Below are 16,538 nucleotides of genomic sequence, written 5' to 3'. Positions count from 1 at the left end.
GCCCTTGCCCAGCACCACCCACGTGATGAGCCAATCATGTTTCACTCTTGTCTGAACCACCTGTTGTGATTACAAACACACCCTCGAGGTGTGACTGACCTCTGTGCGCCCTCCCCCTCCCCCTCCCCACCCCTTTATCCCACACATTTCACCCCGAGCCACCCTTCGCCAGCAGCCCCACATGATGTGTAACACGCAACACTCCGATACCGCTGAGATTGTAAGCATGTGACTGACACGACATTGCGGACTGACACAGCGGCTGCTGTAGGTGCTGCTGGCACTGCGGGTGGTGCGCGGGCAACCGGACGGCACACGCGCGCGCACACGTGACGAGCATTCAACACACTACTAAGTAAGAGCCGTCTGAACGACAAACCTCCGTCCTGTGGAAAAACAACACCTGGGGCCTGCCACCGCAATGGCTGTGCCCTGCGTCTGATGTGTTTCGCGCGCCAGTGCCAGCGACAGTGTGTGGCCTCACACAACCCCCCTCCCCTCCTCTACGGGAACGCCAAGCCGGGTGAAGAAGCCGTGCCCCGCTACACCTCCGTCGGGGGCTGCGGCGCCGACACCCGCCAAGAACCAGCGCTCGCGCGCATCTGCCCCTGTCTGCCTCTAGTTTCTGTGCCTGTTTGCTTGCGTGCGTGTATGCCCCTCTTTCCGCCTGTGCGAGTGATGATAAGACTTATGTTACTGACACCTCTAGTCTGATACTGTTGGTGACGAGCACACATTTGTATAGTTATCCCTGTCTGACCGCACACGACTAGGCCCCTCCCCCTCCCCCTCCCCTACCCCCTTCCTCGCCCTACGCATGCCCTTGCCCAGCACCACCCACGTGATGAGCCAATCATGTTTCACTCTTGTCTGAACCACCTGTTGTGATTACAAACACACCCTCGAGGTGTGACTGACCTCTGTGCGCCCTCCCCCTCCCCCTCCCCACCCCTTTATCCCACACATTTCACCCCGAGCCACCCTTCGCCAGCAGCCCCACATGATGTGTAACACGCAACACTCCGATACCGCTGAGATTGTAAGCATGTGACTGACACGACATTGCGGACTGACACAGCGGCTGCTGCAGGTGCTGCTGGCACTGCGGGTGGTGCGCGGGCAACCGGACGGCACACGCGCGCGCACACGTGACGAGCATTCAACACACTACTAGGTAAGAGCCGTCTGAACGACAAACCTCCGTCCTGTGGAAAAACAACACCTGGGGCCTGCCACCGCAATGGCTGTGCCCTGCGTCTGATGTGTTTCGCGCGCCAGTGCCAGCGACAGTGTGTGGCCTCACACAACCCCCCTCCCCTCCTCTACGGGAACGCCAAGCCGGGTGAAGAAGCCGTGCCCCGCTACACCTCCGTCGGGGGCTGCGGCGCCGACACCCGCCAAGAACCAGCGCTCGCGCGCATCTGCCCCTGTCTGCCTCTAGTTTCTGTGCCTGTTTGCTTGCGTGCGTGTATGCCCCTCTTTCCGCCTGTGCGAGTGATGATAAGACTTATGTTACTGACACCTCTAGTCTGATACTGTTGGTGACGAGCACACATTTGTATAGTTATCCCTGTCTGACCGCACACGACTAGGCCCCTCCCCCTCCCCCCCCCCCACCCCCTTCCTCGCCCTACGCATGCCCTTGCCCAGCACCACCCACGTGATGAGCCAATCATGTTTCACTCTTGTCTGAACCACCTGTTGTGATTACAAACACACCCTCGAGGTGTGACTGACCTCTGTGCGCCCTCCCCTTCCCCCTCCCCACCCCTTTATCCCACACATTTCACCCCGAGCCACCCTTCGCCAGCAGCCCCACATGATGTGTAACACGCAACACTCCGATACCGCTGAGATTGTAAGCATGTGACTGACACGACATTGCGGACTGACACAGCGGCTGCTGCAGGTGCTGCTGGCACGGCGGGTGGTGCGCGGGCAACCGGACGGCACACGCGCGCGCACACGTGACGAGCATTCAACACACTACTAAGTAAGAGCCGTCTGAACGACAAACCTCCGTCCTGTGGAAAAACAACACCTGGGGCCTGCCACCGCAATGGCTGTGCCCTGCGTCTGATGTGTTTCGCGCGCCAGTGCCAGCGACAGTGTGTGGCCTCACACAACCCCCCTCCCCTCCTCTACGGGAACGCCAAGCCGGGTGAAGAAGCCGTGCCCCGCTACACCTCCGTCGGGGCTGCGGCGCCGACACCCGCCAAGAACCAGCGCTCGCGCGCATCTGCCCCTGTCTGCCTCTAGTTTCTGTGCCTGTTTGCTTGCGTGCGTGTATGCCCCTCTTTCCGCCTGTGCGAGTGATGATAAGACTTATGTTACTGACACCTCTAGTCTGATACTGTTGGTGACGAGCACACATTTGTATAGTTATCCCTGTCTGACCGCACACGACTAGGCCCCTCCCCCTCCCCCTCCCCTACCCCCTTCCTCGCCCTACGCATGCCCTTGCCCAGCACCACCCACGTGATGAGCCAATCATGTTTCACTCTTGTCTGAACCACCTGTTGTGATTACAAACACACCCTCGAGGTGTGACTGACCTCTGTGCGCCCTCCCCTCCCCTCCCCACCCCTTTATCCCACACATTTCACCCCGAGCCACCCTTCGCCAGCAGCCCCACATGATGTGTAACACGCAACACTCCGATACCGCTGAGATTGTAAGCATGTGACTGACACGACATTGCGGACTGACACAGCGGCTGCTGTAGGTGCTGCTGGCACTGCGGGTGGTGCGCGGGCAACCGGACGGCACACGCGCGCGCACACGTGACGAGCATTCAACACACTACTAGGTAAGAGCCGTCTGAACGACAAACCTCCGTCCTGTGGAAAAACAACACCTGGGGCCTGCCACCGCAATGGCTGTGCCCTGCGTCTGATGTGTTTCGCGCGCCAGTGCCAGCGACAGTGTGTGGCCTCACACAACCCCCTCCCTCCTCTACGGGAACGCCAAGCCGGGTGAAGAAGCCGTGCCCCGCTACACCTCCGTCGGGGCTGCGGCGCCGACACCCGCCAAGAACCAGCGCTCGCGCGCATCTGCCCCTGTCTGCCTCTAGTTTCTGTGCCTGTTTGCTTGCGTGCGTGTATGCCCCTCTTTCCGCCTGTGCGAGTGATGATAAGACTTATGTTACTGACACCTCTAGTCTGATACTGTTGGTGACGAGCACACATTTGTATAGTTATCCCTGTCTGACCGCACACGACTAGGCCCCTCCCCCTCCCCCTCCCCTACCCCCTTCCTCGCCCTACGCATGCCCTTGCCCAGCACCACCCACGTGATGAGCCAATCATGTTTCACTCTTGTCTGAACCACCTGTTGTGATTACAAACACACCCTCGAGGTGTGACTGACCTCTGTGCGCCCTCCCCTCCCCTCCCCACCCCTTTATCCCACACATTTCACCCCGAGCCACCCTTCGCCAGCAGCCCCACATGATGTGTAACACGCAACACTCCGATACCGCTGAGATTGTAAGCATGTGACTGACACGACATTGCGGACTGACACAGCGGCTGCTGCAGGTGCTGCTGGCACTGCGGGTGGTGCGCGGGCAACCGGACGGCACACGCGCGCGCACACGTGACGAGCATTCAACACACTACTAGGTAAGAGCCGTCTGAACGACAAACCTCCGTCCTGTGGAAAACAACACCTGGGGCCTGCCACCGCAATGGCTGTGCCCTGCGTCTGATGTGTTTCGCGCGCCAGTGCCAGCGACAGTGTGTGGCCTCACACAACCCCCTCCCTCCTCTACGGGAACGCCAAGCCGGGTGAAGAAGCCGTGCCCCGCTACACCTCCGTCGGGGCTGCGGCGCCGACACCCGCCAAGAACCAGCGCTCGCGCGCATCTGCCCCTGTCTGCCTCTAGTTTCTGTGCCTGTTTGCTTGCGTGCGTGTATGCCCCTCTTTCCGCCTGTGCGAGTGATGATAAGACTTATGTTACTGACACCTCTAGTCTGATACTGTTGGTGACGAGCACACATTTGTATAGTTATCCCTGTCTGACCGCACACGACTAGGCCCCTCCCCCTCCCCCTCCCCTACCCCCTTCCTCGCCCTACGCATGCCCTTGCCCAGCACCACCCACGTGATGAGCCAATCATGTTTCACTCTTGTCTGAACCACCTGTTGTGATTACAAACACACCCTCGAGGTGTGACTGACCTCTGTGCGCCCTCCCCTCCCCTCCCCACCCCTTTATCCCACACATTTCACCCCGAGCCACCCTTCGCCAGCAGCCCCACATGATGTGTAACACGCAACACTCCGATACCGCTGAGATTGTAAGCATGTGACTGACACGACATTGCGGACTGACACAGCGGCTGCTGTAGGTGCTGCTGGCACTGCGGGTGGTGCGCGGGCAACCGGACGGCACACGCGCGCGCACACGTGACGAGCATTCAACACACTACTAGGTAAGAGCCGTCTGAACGACAAACCTCCGTCCTGTGGAAAAACAACACCTGGGGCCTGCCACCGCAATGGCTGTGCCCTGCGTCTGATGTGTTTCGCGCGCCAGTGCCAGCGACAGTGTGTGGCCTCACACAACCCCCTCCCTCCTCTACGGGAACGCCAAGCCGGGTGAAGAAGCCGTGCCCCGCTACACCTCCGTCGGGGCTGCGGCGCCGACACCCGCCAAGAACCAGCGCTCGCGCGCATCTGCCCCTGTCTGCCTCTAGTTTCTGTGCCTGTTTGCTTGCGTGCGTGTATGCCCCTCTTTCCGCCTGTGCGAGTGATGATAAGACTTATGTTACTGACACCTCTAGTCTGATACTGTTGGTGACGAGCACACATTTGTATAGTTATCCCTGTCTGACCGCACACGACTAGGCCCCTCCCCCTCCCCCTCCCCTACCCCCTTCCTCGCCCTACGCATGCCCTTGCCCAGCACCACCCACGTGATGAGCCAATCATGTTTCACTCTTGTCTGAACCACCTGTTGTGATTACAAACACACCCTCGAGGTGTGACTGACCTCTGTGCGCCCTCCCCTCCCCTCCCCACCCCTTTATCCCACACATTTCACCCCGAGCCACCCTTCGCCAGCAGCCCCACATGATGTGTAACACGCAACACTCCGATACCGCTGAGATTGTAAGCATGTGACTGACACGACATTGCGGACTGACACAGCGGCTGCTGTAGGTGCTGCTGGCACTGCGGGTGGTGCGCGGGCAACCGGACGGCACACGCGCGCGCACACGTGACGAGCATTCAACACACTACTAGGTAAGAGCCGTCTGAACGACAAACCTCCGTCCTGTGGAAAAACAACACCTGGGGCCTGCCACCGCAATGGCTGTGCCCTGCGTCTGATGTGTTTCGCGCGCCAGTGCCAGCGACAGTGTGTGGCCTCACACAACCCCCTCCCTCCTCTACGGGAACGCCAAGCCGGGTGAAGAAGCCGTGCCCCGCTACACCTCCGTCGGGGCTGCGGCGCCGACACCCGCCAAGAACCAGCGCTCGCGCGCATCTGCCCCTGTCTGCCTCTAGTTTCTGTGCCTGTTTGCTTGCGTGCGTGTATGCCCCTCTTTCCGCCTGTGCGAGTGATGATAAGACTTATGTTACTGACACCTCTAGTCTGATACTGTTGGTGACGAGCACACATTTGTATAGTTATCCCTGTCTGACCGCACACGACTAGGCCCCTCCCCCTCCCCCTCCCCTACCCCCTTCCTCGCCCTACGCATGCCCTTGCCCAGCACCACCCACGTGATGAGCCAATCATGTTTCACTCTTGTCTGAACCACCTGTTGTGATTACAAACACACCCTCGAGGTGTGACTGACCTCTGTGCGCCCTCCCCTCCCCTCCCCACCCCTTTATCCCACACATTTCACCCCGAGCCACCCTTCGCCAGCAGCCCCACATGATGTGTAACACGCAACACTCCGATACCGCTGAGATTGTAAGCATGTGACTGACACGACATTGCGGACTGACACAGCGGCTGCTGTAGGTGCTGCTGGCACTGCGGGTGGTGCGCGGGCAACCGGACGGCACACGCGCGCGCACACGTGACGAGCATTCAACACACTACTAGGTAAGAGCCGTCTGAACGACAAACCTCCGTCCTGTGGAAAACAACACCTGGGGCCTGCCACCGCAATGGCTGTGCCCTGCGTCTGATGTGTTTCGCGCGCCAGTGCCAGCGACAGTGTGTGGCCTCACACAACCCCCTCCCCTCCTCTACGGGAACGCCAAGCCGGGTGAAGAAGCCGTGCCCCGCTACACCTCCGTCGGGGCTGCGGCGCCGACACCCGCCAAGAACCAGCGCTCGCGCGCATCTGCCCCTGTCTGCCTCTAGTTTCTGTGCCTGTTTGCTTGCGTGCGTGTATGCCCCTCTTTCCGCCTGTGCGAGTGATGATAAGACTTATGTTACTGACACCTCTAGTCTGATACTGTTGGTGACGAGCACACATTTGTATAGTTATCCCTGTCTGACCGCACACGACTAGGCCCCTCCCCCTCCCCCTCCCCTACCCCCTTCCTCGCCCTACGCATGCCCTTGCCCAGCACCACCCACGTGATGAGCCAATCATGTTTCACTCTTGTCTGAACCACCTGTTGTGATTACAAACACACCCTCGAGGTGTGACTGACCTCTGTGCGCCCTCCCCTCCCCTCCCCACCCCTTTATCCCACACATTTCACCCCGAGCCACCCTTCGCCAGCAGCCCCACATGATGTGTAACACGCAACACTCCGATACCGCTGAGATTGTAAGCATGTGACTGACACGACATTGCGGACTGACACAGCGGCTGCTGTAGGTGCTGCTGGCACTGCGGGTGGTGCGCGGGCAACCGGACGGCACACGCGCGCGCACACGTGACGAGCATTCAACACACTACTAGGTAAGAGCCGTCTGAACGACAAACCTCCGTCCTGTGGAAAACAACACCTGGGGCCTGCCACCGCAATGGCTGTGCCCTGCGTCTGATGTGTTTCGCGCGCCAGTGCCAGCGACAGTGTGTGGCCTCACACAACCCCCTCCCTCCTCTACGGGAACGCCAAGCCGGGTGAAGAAGCCGTGCCCCGCTACACCTCCGTCGGGGCTGCGGCGCCGACACCCGCCAAGAACCAGCGCTCGCGCGCATCTGCCCCTGTCTGCCTCTAGTTTCTGTGCCTGTTTGCTTGCGTGCGTGTATGCCCCTCTTTCCGCCTGTGCGAGTGATGATAAGACTTATGTTACTGACACCTCTAGTCTGATACTGTTGGTGACGAGCACACATTTGTATAGTTATCCCTGTCTGACCGCACACGACTAGGCCCCTCCCCCTCCCCCTCCCCTACCCCCTTCCTCGCCCTACGCATGCCCTTGCCCAGCACCACCCACGTGATGAGCCAATCATGTTTCACTCTTGTCTGAACCACCTGTTGTGATTACAAACACACCCTCGAGGTGTGACTGACCTCTGTGCGCCCTCCCCTCCCCTCCCCACCCCTTTATCCCACACATTTCACCCCGAGCCACCCTTCGCCAGCAGCCCCACATGATGTGTAACACGCAACACTCCGATACCGCTGAGATTGTAAGCATGTGACTGACACGACATTGCGGACTGACACAGCGGCTGCTGTAGGTGCTGCTGGCACTGCGGGTGGTGCGCGGGCAACCGGACGGCACACGCGCGCGCACACGTGACGAGCATTCAACACACTACTAGGTAAGAGCCGTCTGAACGACAAACCTCCGTCCTGTGGAAAACAACACCTGGGGCCTGCCACCGCAATGGCTGTGCCCTGCGTCTGATGTGTTTCGCGCGCCAGTGCCAGCGACAGTGTGTGGCCTCACACAACCCCCTTCCCCTCCTCTACGGGAACGCCAAGCCGGGTGAAGAAGCCGTGCCCCGCTACACCTCCGTCGGGGGCTGCGGCGCCGACACCCGCCAAGAACCAGCGCTCGCGCGCATCTGCCCCTGTCTGCCTCTAGTTTCTGTGCCTGTTTGCTTGCGTGCGTGTATGCCCCTCTTTCCGCCTGTGCGAGTGATGATAAGACTTATGTTACTGACACCTCTAGTCTGATACTGTTGGTGACGAGCACACATTTGTATAGTTATCCCTGTCTGACCGCACACGACTAGGCCCCTCCCCCCTCCCCCCCCCTCCCCTACCCCCCTTCCTCGCCCTACGCATGCCCTTGCCCAGCACCACCCACGTGATGAGCCAATCATGTTTCACTCTTGTCTGAACCACCTGTTGTGATTACAAACACACCCTCGAGGTGTGACTGACCTCTGTGCGCCCTCCCCCTCCCCCTCCCCACCCCTTTATCCCACACATTTCACCCCGAGCCACCCTTCGCCAGCAGCCCCACATGATGTGTAACACGCAACACTCCGATACCGCTGAGATTGTAAGCATGTGACTGACACGACATTGCGGACTGACACAGCGGCTGCTGCAGGTGCTGCTGGCACTGCGGGTGGTGCGCGGGCAACCGGACGGCACACGCGCGCGCACACGTGACGAGCATTCAACACACTACTAGGTAAGAGCCGTCTGAACGACAAACCTCCGTCCTGTGGAAAAACAACACCTGGGGCCTGCCACCGCAATGGCTGTGCCCTGCGTCTGATGTGTTTCGCGCGCCAGTGCCAGCGACAGTGTGTGGCCTCACACAACCCCCTCCTCCTCTACGGGAACGCCAAGCCGGGTGAAGAAGCCGTGCCCCGCTACACCTCCGTCGGGGCTGCGGCGCCGACACCCGCCAAGAACCAGCGCTCGCGCGCATCTGCCCCTGTCTGCCTCTAGTTTCTGTGCCTGTTTGCTTGCGTGCGTGTATGCCCCTCTTTCCGCCTGTGCGAGTGATGATAAGACTTATGTTACTGACACCTCTAGTCTGATACTGTTGGTGACGAGCACACATTTGTATAGTTATCCCTGTCTGACCGCACACGACTAGGCCCCTCCCCCTCCCCCTCCCCTACCCCCTTCCTCGCCCTACGCATGCCCTTGCCCAGCACCACCCACGTGATGAGCCAATCATGTTTCACTCTTGTCTGAACCACCTGTTGTGATTACAAACACACCCTCGAGGTGTGACTGACCTCTGTGCGCCCTCCCCTTCCCCCTCCCCACCCCTTTATCCCACACATTTCACCCCGAGCCACCCTTCGCCAGCAGCCCCACATGATGTGTAACACGCAACACTCCGATACCGCTGAGATTGTAAGCATGTGACTGACACGACATTGCGGACTGACACAGCGGCTGCTGTAGGTGCTGCTGGCACTGCGGGTGGTGCGCGGGCAACCGGACGGCACACGCGCGCGCACACGTGACGAGCATTCAACACACTACTAGGTAAGAGCCGTCTGAACGACAAACCTCCGTCCTGTGGAAAAACAACACCTGGGGCCTGCCACCGCAATGGCTGTGCCCTGCGTCTGATGTGTTTCGCGCGCCAGTGCCAGCGACAGTGTGTGGCCTCACACAACCCCCTCCCTCCTCTACGGGAACGCCAAGCCGGGTGAAGAAGCCGTGCCCCGCTACACCTCCGTCGGGGCTGCGGCGCCGACACCCGCCAAGAACCAGCGCTCGCGCGCATCTGCCCCTGTCTGCCTCTAGTTTCTGTGCCTGTTTGCTTGCGTGCGTGTATGCCCCTCTTTCCGCCTGTGCGAGTGATGATAAGACTTATGTTACTGACACCTCTAGTCTGATACTGTTGGTGACGAGCACACATTTGTATAGTTATCCCTGTCTGACCGCACACGACTAGGCCCCTCCCCCTCCCCCTCCCCTACCCCCTTCCTCGCCCTACGCATGCCCTTGCCCAGCACCACCCACGTGATGAGCCAATCATGTTTCACTCTTGTCTGAACCACCTGTTGTGATTACAAACACACCCTCGAGGTGTGACTGACCTCTGTGCGCCCTCCCCTCCCCTCCCCACCCCTTTATCCCACACATTTCACCCCGAGCCACCCTTCGCCAGCAGCCCCACATGATGTGTAACACGCAACACTCCGATACCGCTGAGATTGTAAGCATGTGACTGACACGACATTGCGGACTGACACAGCGGCTGCTGTAGGTGCTGCTGGCACTGCGGGTGGTGCGCGGGCAACCGGACGGCACACGCGCGCGCACACGTGACGAGCATTCAACACACTACTAGGTAAGAGCCGTCTGAACGACAAACCTCCGTCCTGTGGAAAAACAACACCTGGGGCCTGCCACCGCAATGGCTGTGCCCTGCGTCTGATGTGTTTCGCGCGCCAGTGCCAGCGACAGTGTGTGGCCTCACACAACCCCCTCCCTCCTCTACGGGAACGCCAAGCCGGGTGAAGAAGCCGTGCCCCGCTACACCTCCGTCGGGGCTGCGGCGCCGACACCCGCCAAGAACCAGCGCTCGCGCGCATCTGCCCCTGTCTGCCTCTAGTTTCTGTGCCTGTTTGCTTGCGTGCGTGTATGCCCCTCTTTCCGCCTGTGCGAGTGATGATAAGACTTATGTTACTGACACCTCTAGTCTGATACTGTTGGTGACGAGCACACATTTGTATAGTTATCCCTGTCTGACCGCACACGACTAGGCCCCTCCCCCTCCCCCTCCCCTACCCCCTTCCTCGCCCTACGCATGCCCTTGCCCAGCACCACCCACGTGATGAGCCAATCATGTTTCACTCTTGTCTGAACCACCTGTTGTGATTACAAACACACCCTCGAGGTGTGACTGACCTCTGTGCGCCCTCCCCTCCCCTCCCCACCCCTTTATCCCACACATTTCACCCCGAGCCACCCTTCGCCAGCAGCCCCACATGATGTGTAACACGCAACACTCCGATACCGCTGAGATTGTAAGCATGTGACTGACACGACATTGCGGACTGACACAGCGGCTGCTGTAGGTGCTGCTGGCACTGCGGGTGGTGCGCGGGCAACCGGACGGCACACGCGCGCGCACACGTGACGAGCATTCAACACACTACTAGGTAAGAGCCGTCTGAACGACAAACCTCCGTCCTGTGGAAAAACAACACCTGGGGCCTGCCACCGCAATGGCTGTGCCCTGCGTCTGATGTGTTTCGCGCGCCAGTGCCAGCGACAGTGTGTGGCCTCACACAACCCCCTTCCCCTCCTCTACGGGAACGCCAAGCCGGGTGAAGAAGCCGTGCCCCGCTACACCTCCGTCGGGGGCTGCGGCGCCGACACCCGCCAAGAACCAGCGCTCGCGCGCATCTGCCCCTGTCTGCCTCTAGTTTCTGTGCCTGTTTGCTTGCGTGCGTGTATGCCCCTCTTTCCGCCTGTGCGAGTGATGATAAGACTTATGTTACTGACACCTCTAGTCTGATACTGTTGGTGACGAGCACACATTTGTATAGTTATCCCTGTCTGACCGCACACGACTAGGCCCCTCCCCCCCCCCCTCCCCTACCCCCCTTCCTCGCCCTACGCATGCCCTTGCCCAGCACCACCCACGTGATGAGCCAATCATGTTTCACTCTTGTCTGAACCACCTGTTGTGATTACAAACACACCCTCGAGGTGTGACTGACCTCTGTGCGCCCTCCCCCCCCCTCCCCACCCCCTTTATCCCACACATTTCACCCCGAGCCACCCTTCGCCAGCAGCCCCACATGATGTGTAACACGCAACACTCCGATACCGCTGAGATTGTAAGCATGTGACTGACACGACATTGCGGACTGACACAGCGGCTGCTGTAGGTGCTGCTGGCACTGCGGGTGGTGTGCGGGCAACCGGACGGCACACGCGCGCGCACACGTGACGAGCATTCAACACACTACTAGGTAAGAGCCGTCTGAACGACAAACCTCCGTCCTGTGGAAAAACAACACCTGGGGCCTGCCACCGCAATGGCTGTGCCCTGCGTCTGATGTGTTTCGCGCGCCAGTGCCAGCGACAGTGTGTGGCCTCACACAACCCCCTCCCTCCTCTACGGGAACGCCAAGCCGGGTGAAGAAGCCGTGCCCCGCTACACCTCCGTCGGGGCTGCGGCGCCGACACCCGCCAAGAACCAGCGCTCGCGCGCATCTGCCCCTGTCTGCCTCTAGTTTCTGTGCCTGTTTGCTTGCGTGCGTGTATGCCCCTCTTTCCGCCTGTGCGAGTGATGATAAGACTTATGTTACTGACACCTCTAGTCTGATACTGTTGGTGACGAGCACACATTTGTATAGTTATCCCTGTCTGACCGCACACGACTAGGCCCCTCCCCCTCCCCCTCCCCTACCCCCTTCCTCGCCCTACGCATGCCCTTGCCCAGCACCACCCACGTGATGAGCCAATCATGTTTCACTCTTGTCTGAACCACCTGTTGTGATTACAAACACACCCTCGAGGTGTGACTGACCTCTGTGCGCCCTCCCCTCCCCTCCCCACCCCTTTATCCCACACATTTCACCCCGAGCCACCCTTCGCCAGCAGCCCCACATGATGTGTAACACGCAACACTCCGATACCGCTGAGATTGTAAGCATGTGACTGACACGACATTGCGGACTGACACAGCGGCTGCTGTAGGTGCTGCTGGCACTGCGGGTGGTGCGCGGGCAACCGGACGGCACACGCGCGCGCACACGTGACGAGCATTCAACACACTACTAGGTAAGAGCCGTCTGAACGACAAACCTCCGTCCTGTGGAAAAACAACACCTGGGGCCTGCCACCGCAATGGCTGTGCCCTGCGTCTGATGTGTTTCGCGCGCCAGTGCCAGCGACAGTGTGTGGCCTCACACAACCCCCTCCCTCCTCTACGGGAACGCCAAGCCGGGTGAAGAAGCCGTGCCCCGCTACACCTCCGTCGGGGGCTGCGGCGCCGACACCCGCCAAGAACCAGCGCTCGCGCGCATCTGCCCCTGTCTGCCTCTAGTTTCTGTGCCTGTTTGCTTGCGTGCGTGTATGCCCCTCTTTCCGCCTGTGCGAGTGATGATAAGACTTATGTTACTGACACCTCTAGTCTGATACTGTTGGTGACGAGCACACATTTGTATAGTTATCCCTGTCTGACCGCACACGACTAGGCCCCTCCCCCTCCCCCTCCCCTACCCCCTTCCTCGCCCTACGCATGCCCTTGCCCAGCACCACCCACGTGATGAGCCAATCATGTTTCACTCTTGTCTGAACCACCTGTTGTGATTACAAACACACCCTCGAGGTGTGACTGACCTCTGTGCGCCCTCCCCTCCCCTCCCCACCCCTTTATCCCACACATTTCACCCCGAGCCACCCTTCGCCAGCAGCCCCACATGATGTGTAACACGCAACACTCCGATACCGCTGAGATTGTAAGCATGTGACTGACACGACATTGCGGACTGACACAGCGGCTGCTGTAGGTGCTGCTGGCACTGCGGGTGGTGTGCGGGCAACCGGACGGCACACGCGCGCGCACACGTGACGAGCATTCAACACACTACTAGGTAAGAGCCGTCTGAACGACAAACCTCCGTCCTGTGGAAAAACAACACCTGGGGCCTGCCACCGCAATGGCTGTGCCCTGCGTCTGATGTGTTTCGCGCGCCAGTGCCAGCGACAGTGTGTGGCCTCACACAACCCCCCTCCCCTCCTCTACGGGAACGCCAAGCCGGGTGAAGAAGCCGTGCCCCGCTACACCTCCGTCGGGGGCTGCGGCGCCGACACCCGCCAAGAACCAGCGCTCGCGCGCATCTGCCCCTGTCTGCCTCTAGTTTCTGTGCCTGTTTGCTTGCGTGCGTGTATGCCCCTCTTTCCGCCTGTGCGAGTGATGATAAGACTTATGTTACTGACACCTCTAGTCTGATACTGTTGGTGACGAGCACACATTTGTATAGTTATCCCTGTCTGACCGCACACGACTAGGCCCCTCCCCCTCCCCCTCCCCTACCCCCTTCCTCGCCCTACGCATGCCCTTGCCCAGCACCACCCACATGATGAGCCAATCATGTTTCACTCTTGTCTGAACCACCTGTTGTGATTACAAACACACCCTCGAGGTGTGACTGACCTCTGTGCGCCCTCCCCTCCCCTCCCCACCCCTTTATCCCACACATTTCACCCCGAGCCACCCTTCGCCAGCAGCCCCACATGATGTGTAACACGCAACACTCCGATACCGCTGAGATTGTAAGCATGTGACTGACACGACATTGCGGACTGACACAGCGGCTGCTGTAGGTGCTGCTGGCACTGCGGGTGGTGCGCGGGCAACCGGACGGCACACGCGCGCGCACACGTGACGAGCATTCAACACACTACTAAGTAAGAGCCGTCTGAACGACAAACCTCCGTCCTGTGGAAAAACAACACCTGGGGCCTGCCAGCGACAGTGTGTGGCCTCACACAACCCCCCTCCCCTCCTCTACGGGAACGCCAAGCCGGGTGAAGAAGCCGTGCCCCGCTACACCTCCGTCGGGGGCTGCGGCGCCGACACCCGCCAAGAACCAGCGCTCGCGCGCATCTGCCCCTGTCTGCCTCTAGTTTCTGTGCCTGTTTGCTTGCGTGCGTGTATGCCCCTCTTTCCGCCTGTGCGAGTGATGATAAGACTTATGTTACTGACACCTCTAGTCTGATACTGTTGGTGACGAGCACACATTTGTATAGTTATCCCTGTCTGACCGCACACGACTAGGCCCCTCCCCCTCCCCCTCCCCTACCCCCTTCCTCGCCCTACGCATGCCCTTGCCCAGCACCACCCACGTGATGAGCCAATCATGTTTCACTCTTGTCTGAACCACCTGTTGTGATTACAAACACACCCTCGAGGTGTGACTGACCTCTGTGCGCCCTCCCCTCCCCCTCCCCACCCCTTTATCCCACACATTTCACCCCGAGCCACCCTTCGCCAGCAGCCCCACATGATGTGTAACACGCAACACTCCGATACCGCTGAGATTGTAAGCATGTGACTGACACGACATTGCGGACTGACACAGCGGCTGCTGTAGGTGCTGCTGGCACTGCGGGTGGTGCGCGGGCAACCGGACGGCACACGCGCGCGCACACGTGACGAGCATTCAACACACTACTAGGTAAGAGCCGTCTGAACGACAAACCTCCGTCCTGTGGAAAAACAACACCTGGGGCCTGCCACCGCAATGGCTGTGCCCTGCGTCTGATGTGTTTCGCGCGCCAGTGCCAGCGACAGTGTGTGGCCTCACACAACCCCCCTCCCCTCCTCTACGGGAACGCCAAGCCGGGTGAAGAAGCCGTGCCCCGCTACACCTCCGTCGGGGGCTGCGGCGCCGACACCCGCCAAGAACCAGCGCTCGCGCGCATCTGCCCCTGTCTTCCTCTAGTTTCTGTGCCTGTTTGCTTGCGTGCGTGTATGCCCCTCTTTCCGCCTGTGCGAGTGATGATAAGACTTATGTTACTGACACCTCTTCCGATACTGTTGGTGACGAGCACACATTTGTATAGTTATCCCTGTCTGACCGCACACGACTAGGCCCCTCCCCCCTCCCCTACCCCCCTTCCTCGCCCTACGCATGCCCTTGCCCAGCACCACCCACGTGATGAGCCAATCATGTTTCACTCTTGTCTGAACCACCTGTTGTGATTACAAACACACCCTCGAGGTGTGACTGACCTCTGTGCGCCCTCCCCCTCCCCCTCCCCACCCCTTTATCCCACACATTTCACCCCGAGCCACCCTTCGCCAGCAGCCCCACATGATGTGTAACACGCAACACTCCGATACCGCTGAGATTGTAAGCATGTGACTGACACGACATTGCGGACTGACACAGCGGCTGCTGCAGGTGCTGCTGGCACTGCGGGTGGTGCGCGGGCAACCGGACGGCACACGCGCGCGCACACGTGACGAGCATTCAACACACTACTAGGTAAGAGCCGTCTGAACGACAAACCTCCGTCCTGTGGAAAAACAACACCTGGGGCCTGCCACCGCAATGGCTGTGCCCTGCGTCTGATGTGTTTCGCGCGCCAGTGCCAGCGACAGTGTGTGGCCTCACACAACCCCCCTCCCCTCCTCTACGGGAACGCCAAGCCGGGTGAAGAAGCCGTGCCCCGCTACACCTCCGTCGGGGGCTGCGGCGCCGACACCCGCCAAGAACCAGCGCTCGCGCGCATCTGCCCCTGTCTGCCTCTAGTTTCTGTGCCTGTTTGCTTGCGTGCGTGTATGCCCCTCTTTCCGCCTGTGCGAGTGATGATAAGACTTATGTTACTGACACCTCTAGTCTGATACTGTTGGTGACGAGCACACATTTGTATAGTTATCCCTGTCTGACCGCACACGACTAGGCCCCTCCCCCCCCCCCCTACCCCCTTCCTCGCCCTACGCATGCCCTTGCCCAGCACCACCCACGTGATGAGCCAATCATGTTTCACTCTTGTCTGAACCACCTGTTGTGATTACAAACACACCCTCGAGGTGTGACTGACCTCTGTGCGCCCTCCCCCTCCCCCTCCCCACCCCTTTATCCCACACATTTCACCCCGAGCCACCCTTCGCCAGCAGCCCCACATGATGTGTAACACGCAACACTCCGATACCGCTGAGATTGTAAGCATGTGACTGACACGACATTGCGGACTGACACAGCGGCTGCTGTAGG

This window comes from Porcisia hertigi, chromosome 25 (assembly GCF_017918235.1).
Source record: "Porcisia hertigi strain C119 chromosome 25, whole genome shotgun sequence".
In the NCBI taxonomy this organism is placed as follows: domain Eukaryota; phylum Euglenozoa; class Kinetoplastea; order Trypanosomatida; family Trypanosomatidae; genus Porcisia; species Porcisia hertigi.
This window is presented reverse-complemented; position numbering follows the sequence as displayed.